This window comes from Elephas maximus, chromosome 15, assembly GCF_024166365.1.
Source record: "Elephas maximus indicus isolate mEleMax1 chromosome 15, mEleMax1 primary haplotype, whole genome shotgun sequence".
Taxonomy (NCBI): Eukaryota; Metazoa; Chordata; class Mammalia; order Proboscidea; family Elephantidae; genus Elephas; species Elephas maximus.
The window spans coordinates 58,925,961-58,938,181 of record NC_064833.1 but is presented as its reverse complement, the minus strand read 5'-3'; positions in this window follow the sequence as shown (position 1 = coordinate 58,938,181).

Sequence of the window (12,221 nt, the reverse complement as noted above, 5' to 3'; positions counted from 1 at the left end):
TAAGTTCTTTTTTTTTTTTAACAGGAATTTGAAGCAAAAATTTATTTAAAAGTTGTTAGATTGTACGTGTAAACAGGGTGGTTTTCATCAAAGTTCTCTTACACTGCTTGAATAAATAGATTTATATATTATTAATTTTAGTGTATTCTAAGCCACATGAACAGGTGGTAGTAAATAAAATATAAACCACACAACAAAATCCTTAAGTGTGCATTTTCATTCCAGGAGAACCACCTGTTCCCAAACAACTGTAGGCCAAGGTAACCTCAGAACAGAACTAGATGCTTGGAGTTGTGCTTTCAACTCTCCTGAAACACTTTCCGTAGATTGGGAGAGTTGCCTGTTCCATTGTATGGTTTTTGGTGTGCAGAATTTGCCTAAAGCAGGGGCTGCATTCCAGAACTCTTAAAATTCTGATTCTTAGTATTCTTCAATTACTAAATAACAGTATTTATTCAATCAGTGTGCAAATACTTTATCTTTTTTTTTTTTTTCTGGAAGTATTAGAAAATGCAAACATATCAATAAAGATAGTCAGATCTTTAGTTTTTCCTTTTAATGAAGAAAAATTTTCTTCCTTCAAGAAAAATAACATAAATTCATATGTTGACCTGATATAGAATGTCTATGTAATGAAAAAATTCAATGCCATAAAAGTACAGATTTAATGTAATAAATATATGGTGTTTTATTATGCTTACAACAATATATAGGCATTGTGGGGAGAAAAATAAATAAATATGGAAGAAAATTATTAAAGTTCTCAAAGAGCTTATAAACTAGTAAGTCTGAAATATTTAAACATGATGAAGTTCTTAAGTTCTTTAAATATCAATTTATATAAAACACATGAGCTTACAAAACATCCAATCTGCAAAATTCATAGAAAGTTTGTGAGGGTTAAATACAATAATGGACAAAATACCTGACATATAGAAAACAGAAGCCGAATTTTGATCAAGATAAATTTTATACCTCCTCTGCATCAGAAACTATAATTTACTGACTATTAAAAGGGAAGCACAGTCCTCTTATACTTGGAGAGAAGAGTATCCTCAGCCATTTTACCAAACCAAAAACCAAACCCATTGCCGTCGAATCGATCCTGACTCATAGCGACCCTATAGCCATTTTACACACATATCAACAACCTATTCTGCCATTTTACTTGAATATTACTTGGCTTTCCTCTCAAAAAGAAAAAAAATGGCAATTTAGTCATGCCTCTGCACACATCTTAATGCTCGTTGGGTCAGAAGGTCGGACAAAGGGTAAGTGAGAATCTGAAATTTAGATTTGGGGTCTTGTTGTTAGTTGTTGTGGAGTCCATTCCAACACATGGTGACCCCATGTGTTACAGGATAAAATTGCTCCATAAGGTTTTCTTCACTGTAATCTTAACAGAAGCAGATTGCCAGACCTATCTTCTGTAGCACTACTAGGTGGATGAAGAACAAAGGAATGATAAAAAGATGCCAAATGAATATACTTATACGTTAGAAATCCTGGACTATTTTCTTTACTTTCGCTCCCTTTGCTTGCCTAAATCTATACTTTTGGCGATGAAGTCTTTATTTTGTCTTTAACTTAATTAAATTCTTGAGCTGTCATTTCACATGAGTTATTTTTTGTTTAACTGACCTTACTGCTGTCAGATTAAGACACCATAGGTTTTCGCTCCTTGGAATTAAGCTCCTCACATAATTCCTCTACCTATGTATGAAAAAAAGTCATATTTTAAATATGGGAAATAAGATCTGACAGGTTCCCAAACACTTGCAGGTAACCTGCCTCCTTGCTTTGTTTATTGAAAAAACATTGTCTGTGTTAAGCACATTTATTTGCTTCTCAACATTGATTCATTATTATAAAAAAGTATTTTCTTAACACATTTAAAATGAAAACTTCCTCACTAAGGTAACTACGTAAACTCTCCTATACAATACATACTCTTTGGTACTTTTTTTTATCATGTTATCACAGCCTTGAATTTGACCCAAATCCATATACGCAAAGTAACGTACATTCACCTGGTATCTCCTCTTTACTGTTTTTCCTATACTGAAAATTTGATAGAAATATAAAGCACAAATTGAAAACTATTTTTTCTTTTTATTTGAATCAAATGCATGCAAATGGAATCATAAAACATCCATTGTATTAAAAAATATAAGTAACTTCAGAGATTTACCTTTTCAACTAACTGTTGGTAATGTTCCTTTTTTTTTAATAAAAGAAAAAACTAAATTTATTATATTTAAATATAATTTTCAATCCATTAAATATCCATTTTTATTAATATAAGAGATAAAATCTAATGGATATCTAATTGCTATTAGTGCTTATCTAATTAGTAAATAATAAAAGTATAGATTATTTAAATTATAAAAAAGTAATTTTATTTTAAATATACAAATATATAACATCATACATTAACATTTCAATATGTGCAATTTTATATAAAATATTTATGCTTATAAGACATTTAGGTAGCAATTACTGGATATCTAATTATGATAGAAGAAAAGTATAGTTTGAGGATCTATTTGTTTTGTTACGCAAATAAAAATTCCTGCATACTTTAGTGAACTTCGTCTCACTCCTTGTTTTGATCTTGCAGCATCTAACAGCCTTCCTACAATGGCAGTATTTCCTACCCTAGTTGGGAAGGAGAGTCCACTTTTCAAATATCAATGTTGAACTTGCCAGACATTTATTTCCCATCCTCTCCTGCACCTAGAGAATAGGCACATATCCTGGTTACAACCTGTAAGTTATACCCGCCTATGTCAAGATTTGGTGATGCAAATAACATAATAGTATCTATCCCAGGGAGGCCTGTAGCAGTTAGCAGCATCTGGGCTTCAGAGCAACAGAAGGAGTTGTGCCAGCAACAATCTGTAGTGCCAGTGCCCAGTGCTGGCAGTGTCCACAGCCGGGACGATGCCTAGGGTTCGGAGGAGAGAGCAGCAATGACTTCCATGGATTCTGGAGTCTAATTTTGGTTGAGGTCCTTGCTGCTCTGCACCTGGGTCTTCATCTATGACCTACCTGAATTTCTTTTGCATTTCATTAGCCAGAATTTCCTTTTTTTCAGTTGCAACTAAAAATCTCATGTCTTTAGTCAGCACTCCCTTAAACATGTAGAACCAAATGTTTTCAATGGACCGACACTTTGATTCCATAGTAATTTGGAGACTCTACTACTAGCCTAAAGATTAGCAATTCAAACCCACCCAGAGGCCCCTCAGAAGAGAGGCCTGGCAATCTGCTTCCAAAAAGTCACAGCCTTGAAAATCCTATCTTGAATAGTTCTGCTTTGTCACACATGGGCTCACATGGGTTGGAATCAACTCGATGGCAGCTAACAACATTTCCTTTTTGGTTTATAGTTGGTGCAGTGGCTACTTCAGCTATTCACTCATATCTGTTTAGTATCATCTAGTCATATTATTTGCTTAATTATTATTATTTTACTAAAGTTCTTTATGGCAAAATGACATTAAATGCTTTCACATTACATGGTAAAACTGTGCATGCACTTAAAAAGGTATACATTATATATATATATATATATATATATATATATATATATGGAAACCCTGGTAGCATAGTGGTTAAGAGCTATGGCTACTAACCAAAAGGCTGGCAGTTCGAATCCACCAGGCGCTCCTTGGAAACCATATGCGGTAGTTCTCCTTTGTCCTGTAAGGTCACTATGAGTCGGAATCAACTCCACGGCAGTGGGTTTTTTTAATATATATATACACACGCAGTGTCTCTTTTTAATTTTTAACTAGCTGTAATCAAATTTTAAGTAAATAATGAACAAAAATGGAAAATCCATGACATTTTTTAGATTATAGCTTTTCTTCACAACATTTGGTACAATTCACTTTGGAACAATTTGTATGTCTTTTTTTCTGCAGAGATAATGTATCCTGTCATTGTTAACTTAGAATAGGAAATGGGAAAGGCAATTACCAAACCAACTATCTGTGTTTGAAGAAATAGAAAGTAGCTTTTAGAATAACCATTCTTTTTTTTTTTTTTCTTTTTTACTGCTTGATGGTATTTACTTTATTAAATCAGTATCCCAGCTTTCATTTTAAAAGTCAGTAACCTCTTAAAGACCTGATATGAAACACTGTTATATAAAACAGAAATGTTGGCTATACATAGTAAATTACGAAGCCAATAAAAACAAGTTGAAAAATGGTTTAGACAAATTTAAATTACTTAGGATTAGAGTTTTATTCAAAGGGAAGGCAATGTCAGTTAACAAATTCATTTGAAATACTGTATATATTTTCTAAAATACAGAGTGAATTGATTTAAATGGAAGAAGGAGAAGAAATACATTTCCTAGCTTAACATTAAAAAATAATAATAACTGGGGGACATGAAATCACCTTGTCCAGGTTTTTGCCGTGGCGTGTGCTGTACCCATTCCCATATTTCTCCCTTTCAGTCAGCAGTAGGGCCCTTGTAGATATTTTCTGGTTTCCTCTCTACCCAGTACCCTCCCTTCTTCATCCTGCTCTATGCCCTGCAAAACTGACCTTTAAGAATTACGTAAATGAGTTATTTTCTTTCTCACTTCTGATTTGTGTATTTGGCCAACGGGAACCACTAGCAGCAGATCAAGGGTGCAAGGAGAGAATGAAATCATGATATTTATGGCCTAGCTTCCTCCCTGTAAGTTCACTGTGGGCTGGCTGCATCCTTCCGCCGAAGACCACAGCTCTCAGCATGCCCATGTCTTTCTATGTTACCGTTTTTCGGTTTTGGAAACTGCTCTCACTCCTTGCCTTGTTTAATCATAAACATAATTACCAGTGGTAGTGGTAGAACCAGTGTGGTGATAGTGGGAGTATTAAGAGTGATGGTAATAGTAGTAGTAATAATGCTAGGCCTGTGGGGCTACAAACTGGACTCTAAAAGGGGCAAGGTGGGAAAACCCCACCTTTATCACTAACTGTACAGCATGGATCAGCATGAATCTATTTCCCAGCTTGAAATGGATCCATGCCTCATCTTCCCATATTTCTACTCCTTGTCCCCAGCCACTTCCATGGCAATTTCTCTCTCCAACCCTAACCATCCAGAGTTAGATCAGACCTCACCCTGGCTATCCTATGCCAGGTCCAAACATCCCTGGCACCTGAGACCAGGCCATTGGGAATCAGCCGTAGGCTCAGAGGTCTGCACCATTCCTTGCACTTCAGACCAACTGGCCTTTCTCACTCTCTTTCTCATCCCCTGGGACTAGATCACAACCTAGAAGGACTCTCTCCTACCCTTGCAGCCTTGCTCCATCACTCAGAGCTGGGTCTACACAAATCAACTCTGTAGATGGCCATTTCCCCTGTAGGATTTTTAATTCTCTAGAAAGGCTCACAAAATTCAGAGACTGTTACCTATACTTACAGTTACCCATTTATTATAACCAGCAAAGATACAAGCGTAGAGATGCACCAGACGAGGTCTGGGGGAGTTCCTGGCCTGGGGTCTCCATTGTTCCCAGGGATATTCTCATGGATTCAGGAGGCCCCAAAGAGAGGTTCCTAAGTTTGGGACCCCATAGTCATTAAACCCAAAAAAAACCAAACCCAGTGCCGTCGAGTCGATTCTGACTCATAGCAACCCTAACATTAAACATTAGGAAAGGTTATTTACAACCATTCAGAACTTTATTTCCTCTCCCATAAATTAGTACCAACTTCATAGAATCATAGTGTCTTCTGCATTTGTTATTGTAGGTTGGGCTGTAGTAACAAATACAACCTGAATTTTCAGTGCTTTAAAGGACAAAAGAAGTTCATGTATTACTTATGTAACACCAGATACCTCTCATAGACATAAACTTTTCCTCTAAGTGAGTAATAAAGGGACACAAGTGCCGTATTTTTATGCAAATAACACGTACCTTCTGTGTTTGTTTGCCAGCCATGCCCTCCCCACTTGCGGTATTTTCCTAAGCGTGCTATGCTAATTTTTTTGTTTTCTTTTTTTACAGCAACACGTGGCAGAGGCATGGCAGTGGCCTTTATGAGGGTGCCTCAAGGGGGGAGGACAGGGCCAGCAAACAAACACAAAAGGCACACACTATTTGAGTAAAAATAGTTTCTATCTTACAGTTCTTTTATCACCCAGGGTCTTGTCATTTTCTGCAGCTACATAGTGAAAGAGAAGACACAAGGCTTAGGAGGCAAACCACTTTCTTAAAAGCCTCATTATCAGAAAAGATACCTCACTTCTGCTCCCATTTTGTTATCTAGGACTGTCCCATAGAACTTTCTGAGATGACTGAAAGCTCCATAATTTATGCTATTCCATAAAGAATCCACTAGGCAAAAAAAAAAAAAAGGTGACTATTAATTAAGCAATTGAAATGTGACTTGTATGACTAAAAACTGAAATTTTAATTTTACTTAGTTCTAATTGATTTAAATTTAAATAGGCTGATATGGCATTGATTTAAATTTAAATAGGCTGTATAGTGCATTCTAAAACCATAATGGCATGGTGTGCTAGAGAACAAATATGATTAGTTATTTCTCTTCCCAATTCCATGACTCTTGCAATCTAACTTTGCAGCACTTCCATCAGGAGTTGGAATCTCATTTCCCTCCCCTTATATCTGGGTTGGACTTGTGGATATTCTTTGGTCAAAAGATTGTGACAGAGGTACAAACCAGTACCACACCTAGCCTCACGCTCTTGGGATCTTGCTCATCCACTGAGTAAACAAAAGCTGGGCTAGTTTGGGCAATGATAATATGTGGTATATGAGAAAGCCCAGACAACATCAGCATAGCCACCTGCCTAACTGAAGACGTTTAAGGTTACCTGGCTGAGGCTAGAACTACGCAGCTAGTCCCAGCCCAAATTCAAACCCAGAGAGCTATGAACTTAATAGACTATGATTTCAGCCACTGAATCTTGGGGTTATTTGTTATGCAGTAAAAACTAGCTGATTCACATGCTTGAACCTAATTTCAGCAGAGGCTGGGAAATGTTACCTAGCTGTTTGATCCAAGAAGAAAAGGAAATGAAGTTTTGTTGAACAGCTTCCAGTCTTATAACCCCAAAAGCCAAACCTGTTGCCGTCAAGTTGATTCTAATTCATAGCGACCCTACAGGACAGAGTAGAACTGCTCCCATAGGGTTTCAAAGGAGCGCCAGGTGGATTCAAACTGCTGACCTTTTGGTTAGCAGGCATAGCTCTTAACTGGTATACCACCAGGGTTTCATCCAGTCTTATAAACCAAAAAAACCAAACTCACTGCAGTCGAGTCAATTTCCACTCATAGTGATCCTATAACCCAGTAAACCCAGTGCCGTCGAGTCGATTCCAACTCATATAGTGATCCTATATAGGCACTAAATCAGTCATTTCTGTTATTCGTGTGAATGTTATCAATAATCCACATAAATATCCCCTAATTCAGACATGATTTATCCATATTTTACAGATGACGGAAGTGTGGTTCAGAATCTTTACATCACTGAGAAATGTCCATTTATTTGGCGAAGGTTTCACAGTTACCAAAGACAGGCTTGCTTTAAATTCAGGAGTTTAAAGTTTCCTCTTTTCACAGTACCTGGACACTCCTACCGCCCTTCATACTTAAACTTACATTTTGTTTTCCACATAAAAGTAAAATTTGTAAAATGCAGTAAATAAAATCCTGAAATAAACCTATACTCTTGCCATGCAGAAAAAATTAAGGTGATTAATATTTTCATAAATTCCTTTCTAGTCATTTCTCTGGGTCTGTGTGTTTATTTCACAGTTTGATCACACGGTAAGTAAAGTTTTGTGTTACTTTGTTGTGATTTTTTTTTTAGTCTCTGTGTCTGTGTGTTTATTTCACAGTTTGATCACACGGTAAGTAAAGTTTTGTGTTACTTTGTTGTGATTTTTTTTTTTAGTTACTACTAGCTCCTAAATATTCTCATGACATCCATAGAACATTTACCTAAAAAAAGGCTGTCTTGAATTCCTTTCTATGAGTTACCAAAATTAATTTTGTCATTCCCTGATTTTTAACCCATTATAATGCTTTGCTTTTTACTATTATATATAACACTGCCATCAATATTTGTCTATATTTAGCGTAGTTACTGATTATCAAGTGTGTCCTGTATGTCAAGCCTACATGATAAGTGTTCCTTATCTCTTACTCCAATTAATCCTGGTAATCACCCTATGTAATAAGAATTACAATTCTTACCCTCATAAAATAAAGCAGATAAAGTGTCTGAAGCTCAGAGTAGTTTTACAAAGTGTCTAATTTCATGGAGCTGATGTGTGGTTCTGGGCGTATGAGTGCTCAGATACATCTACATTTCCTCCCACCCCACCCTGCTCTCCTTACACACAGAAGAGCTCACTCCTATGCTGCAGCTCTCAGACTCCTGGAGGCTTCTGACTGTGTTCAGCCAGTGAGAGGCACTAATGAGAGTTTGGCAGAAAAGAGACTAGTAAAAGAGAGTGGGTAGGAAGGGAGCCGGCAAGAGTTTTAGGGAGGGCTTTTCTTCCTTATTGTCTGCTTCAGGCAGCGACTCCGGCAGCAGCTCAGTTTCCAGTGGGCAGGCCCAACATCCTCTGCCAGATGACCCTAGATTTACAGCTCTGTTACTGTCTTCTTCTTCCTATTCAAAGTAGGGTTGATAGGGCCTTCCAAGAGAGTCTTGTGGCGCAGTGGTTAAGTGCTCCGCTGCTAACCGAAAGGTCAGCAGTTTGAACCTACCAGCTGCTCAGTGGGAGGAAAGACCTAGCAATCTACTTCCTTAAAGGGTTAGCTTTGGAAACCATAAGGTGCAGCTGTGGTCTGTCCTATGGTGTTGCTATGAGTCAGAATTGACTTTACAGCAATGAGATTTTTTAGGGCCTTCCATCTATAGTTAATCCCTGCTTTGTTTCAACAGGAAACCCAGGTGGTATAGTGGTTAAGTACTACAACAGCTAACCAAAAGGCTGGCAGTTCGAATCCACCAGGCGCTCTATGGAAAATCTTTGGGGCAGTTCTATACCTGCCTGCCTTATAGGGTCACTATGAGTCAGAATTGACTCGATGGACTTGAGTTTTTGGGTTTCAGCATCTTCAGATTTCCCACCTGTTTCATTACCTGTAAGGATTGTCTGGCATTCACCTCCCTTTATTCTAAAACTCAAGTGATTCTTGCATTTTTCTTTGAGCTTATACTTCTAAATACTTTCTTTAGTATATGTCCTCAGAAATGCCATTTCTACATCAAAGTTTCTGTAAAAAGAATAAGGCTCTGAAAATATTATTTAAGTATTTATAGGAGGAAATTACTACGTTAAGTCTCTGGGTTAAGCACTTATCACTTTCATACTTAAGAGTGGATTGCCATAAAGCCTATTGTATTAAAAGTTTGAGTTAAATACAGTGATTTGTAATTGTTATTATTATTATTATGTATTGTATTATTATGTTTAAGATATTTTAATGTATTTGGAGGTGCTTCTTAAGTGTTTTATATGCAATTCACCAGCTGCCCCTTGGAAACCCTGTGTGGCAGTTCTATCTTGTCCTATAGGATCACTATGATTCGGAATCGACTTGATGGCAACGGGTTTTTGTTTGTTTGAATATAAAACTTCTCTTTACTTAATAACATGGTAGTGTTTTAAACAAGATCTCTTTTTCCACATAAATATCATGGCCACGAGAATGATATGCCACATCTTAGGAATCTTCTCATGTTAAAATATCAAGTTTATTAGGCTTATTACCCAGATTTATGTATTAATACAGACAGCTGGACTATGAATAATCCTTATTACCCTTTTCTTTCTTAAATAACTGGAAAACTTCTTTATTAATACAATTTCTATAGTAGAGGATATGGTCTCCATAATATCAATTTTCACAGTTTTATCTAGATGTTTTGTTTGGTTCCTCCAATTTTAGTTTAAGACATCTTTGACCAGGTAAGCAAATCTTTTGACTAATATGTCCTTTCCTTTTTTAAATCATGTCTAGATATAGTTATATCCCTGTATATCTCTATCATATATCTGTCTATGTATTTATTTTCTAACATCTAATTTCACAGCTAGAAAGTAAAACTCCAATTAAACTCCAACTTCTCCTGTTTTAACTTTGTGTTTCATTCATCCGTCCTTCCATCCATTCATTCCTGCATGTGCACATGAGATTATTTATTCATTTATTAATGGATAAATTCAGACATTCATTAATTTTCTTTCAACATGTGTCAAATTCTTCCTTTGTTAAAGGGTCCCTAATTTTTTCTTGCATTCTAGTTTTTTGGGGAGAACTTTTTATCCAATTTTTAATCAGGAAAGTTATAACTCAGTTTTGGATAACTAATTAAAATAATATGAATATATCACAATCTAAGAATACGTCTTTTTTGAGGCAGAGCCAAGATGGCAGAATAGACAGATGCTTCCAACGAGCTCTCTTTTCAACAAAGACCTGAAAAAACAAGTGAAACGAGTATATTTTTGAGAAGCTAGGATCCCTGAGCATCAAAGGCAAGCTTGGAGAATGAACTCAGGGGAAGGGGGAGGAACAGGTCTTTCAGAAGAAGCGGAGGGGAGTTACTGGACCTGAATTGCAGGCACTATTCCCGGAGCCATGGTGGTGGGCTGGTACTAGCATTTGGCTGCAGTTTCCTTAGAAAGAAGCAGTCAGCCACACAACCTACTCACACCTCCAGAACCAGAGAAGAATGGTACTCTCAGCAAAAGTTAAGTACTTTCATATATTTTACCGAGCCCCCCCCCACCCCCAAGCCGGCTTCGGTGGCTGAATTCCCTGGGCCTGAGATAGGCACCATTGAGCACCTAGAGCCATACTCCAGCCTTGGAGAAGGAAAAATTTGCAGTTGGGGGAAAAGATAATTTGTCAGCTCCACTAACCAGAGGAGCTCAGGACAGAAGTGGCTCCTGTCCAGGCATAAACAGTCTGTGGAATTTGAGCACCTTTCCCCTCTGCATGGACCTGTGTGGGCCTATTTCAGGAGAATATGCCCTTGTTGGCAGACTCCAACCATTTCAGCTGTGAGGAGGAGAGGTGAATGTCTGATGTTTGACATTGCTTTGCCTATTAAACAGGGTCCTCACCTACCCACATAAGGGGACTAAGGACTGGTAGCTCCACTCAGGTCACACACCCACCTGTGACAGGGATCCAAAGATAACTGGTACCTCCCAGTCCTTACAACCAAAAACACTGGGTGCCCTTGGTCCATCTGCAAAACCCATCCACCTGCATGCTCTAGGGAACAGGGATGTATTTTCCACAGAGAGACTTGGGGGTCAGTTCTCAACCCCCTGCCTTTTTCAGAGCGTGACCCCCTGCTACAACCAGATACTGGTACCTACACCAATCACCCCTGCCCCTCTAAGACTGTAGGACAGAACCCATGCCACATACTTGATGATCAGCTACCTAGACACCTGAGCTGAATTCATAGAAGAAAAGTGAATGGACTTCTAGACTAATATACCTGATAATGGCTCTAGCCATCTGGGGACAGGATGTCAGAGCTCCAAAGGCGAAAATAATCAAGCTAGCTCACTCAAGCAACCCCTTTTGGGGTTATCAAAATAAAACAAATCAAGAAGCTATGGCACAGTAAGCAAACATAAACTAATACAATAACTTATAGATGGCTTGGAGACAACAGTCAATATCAAGTCACATAAAGAAACAGACCATGATCACCTCAACAAGCTCTAAAAATAAAGAATTCAGGGATCTTCTAGGTGACAGTGCATTCCTGGAACTACCAGAGGCAGAATACAAAAGTTTAATATACAGAACCCTTCAAGACATCAGAAAGGAAATGAGGCAATACGCAGAACAAGCCAAGGAACACACAGATAAAGCAACTGAAGAAATTAGAAAGATTATTCAGGAACATAATCAAAAATTTGATAAGCTGGAAAAATCCATAGATAGACAGCAATCAGAAATTCAGAAGATTAACAATCAAATTACAGAAGTAGACAACTCAATAGAAAGTCAGAGGAGCAGAATTGAGCAAGTAGAAGCCAGAATTTCTGTACTTAAAGATAAATCACTCGGCAGTAACTTATATGAAGAAAAATCCAATAAAAGAATTAAAAAAAAATGAAGAAACCTTAAGAATCATGTGGGACTCTATCAAGAGAAGTAACCTACGAGTGATAGGAGTAACAGAACAGGGAGGGA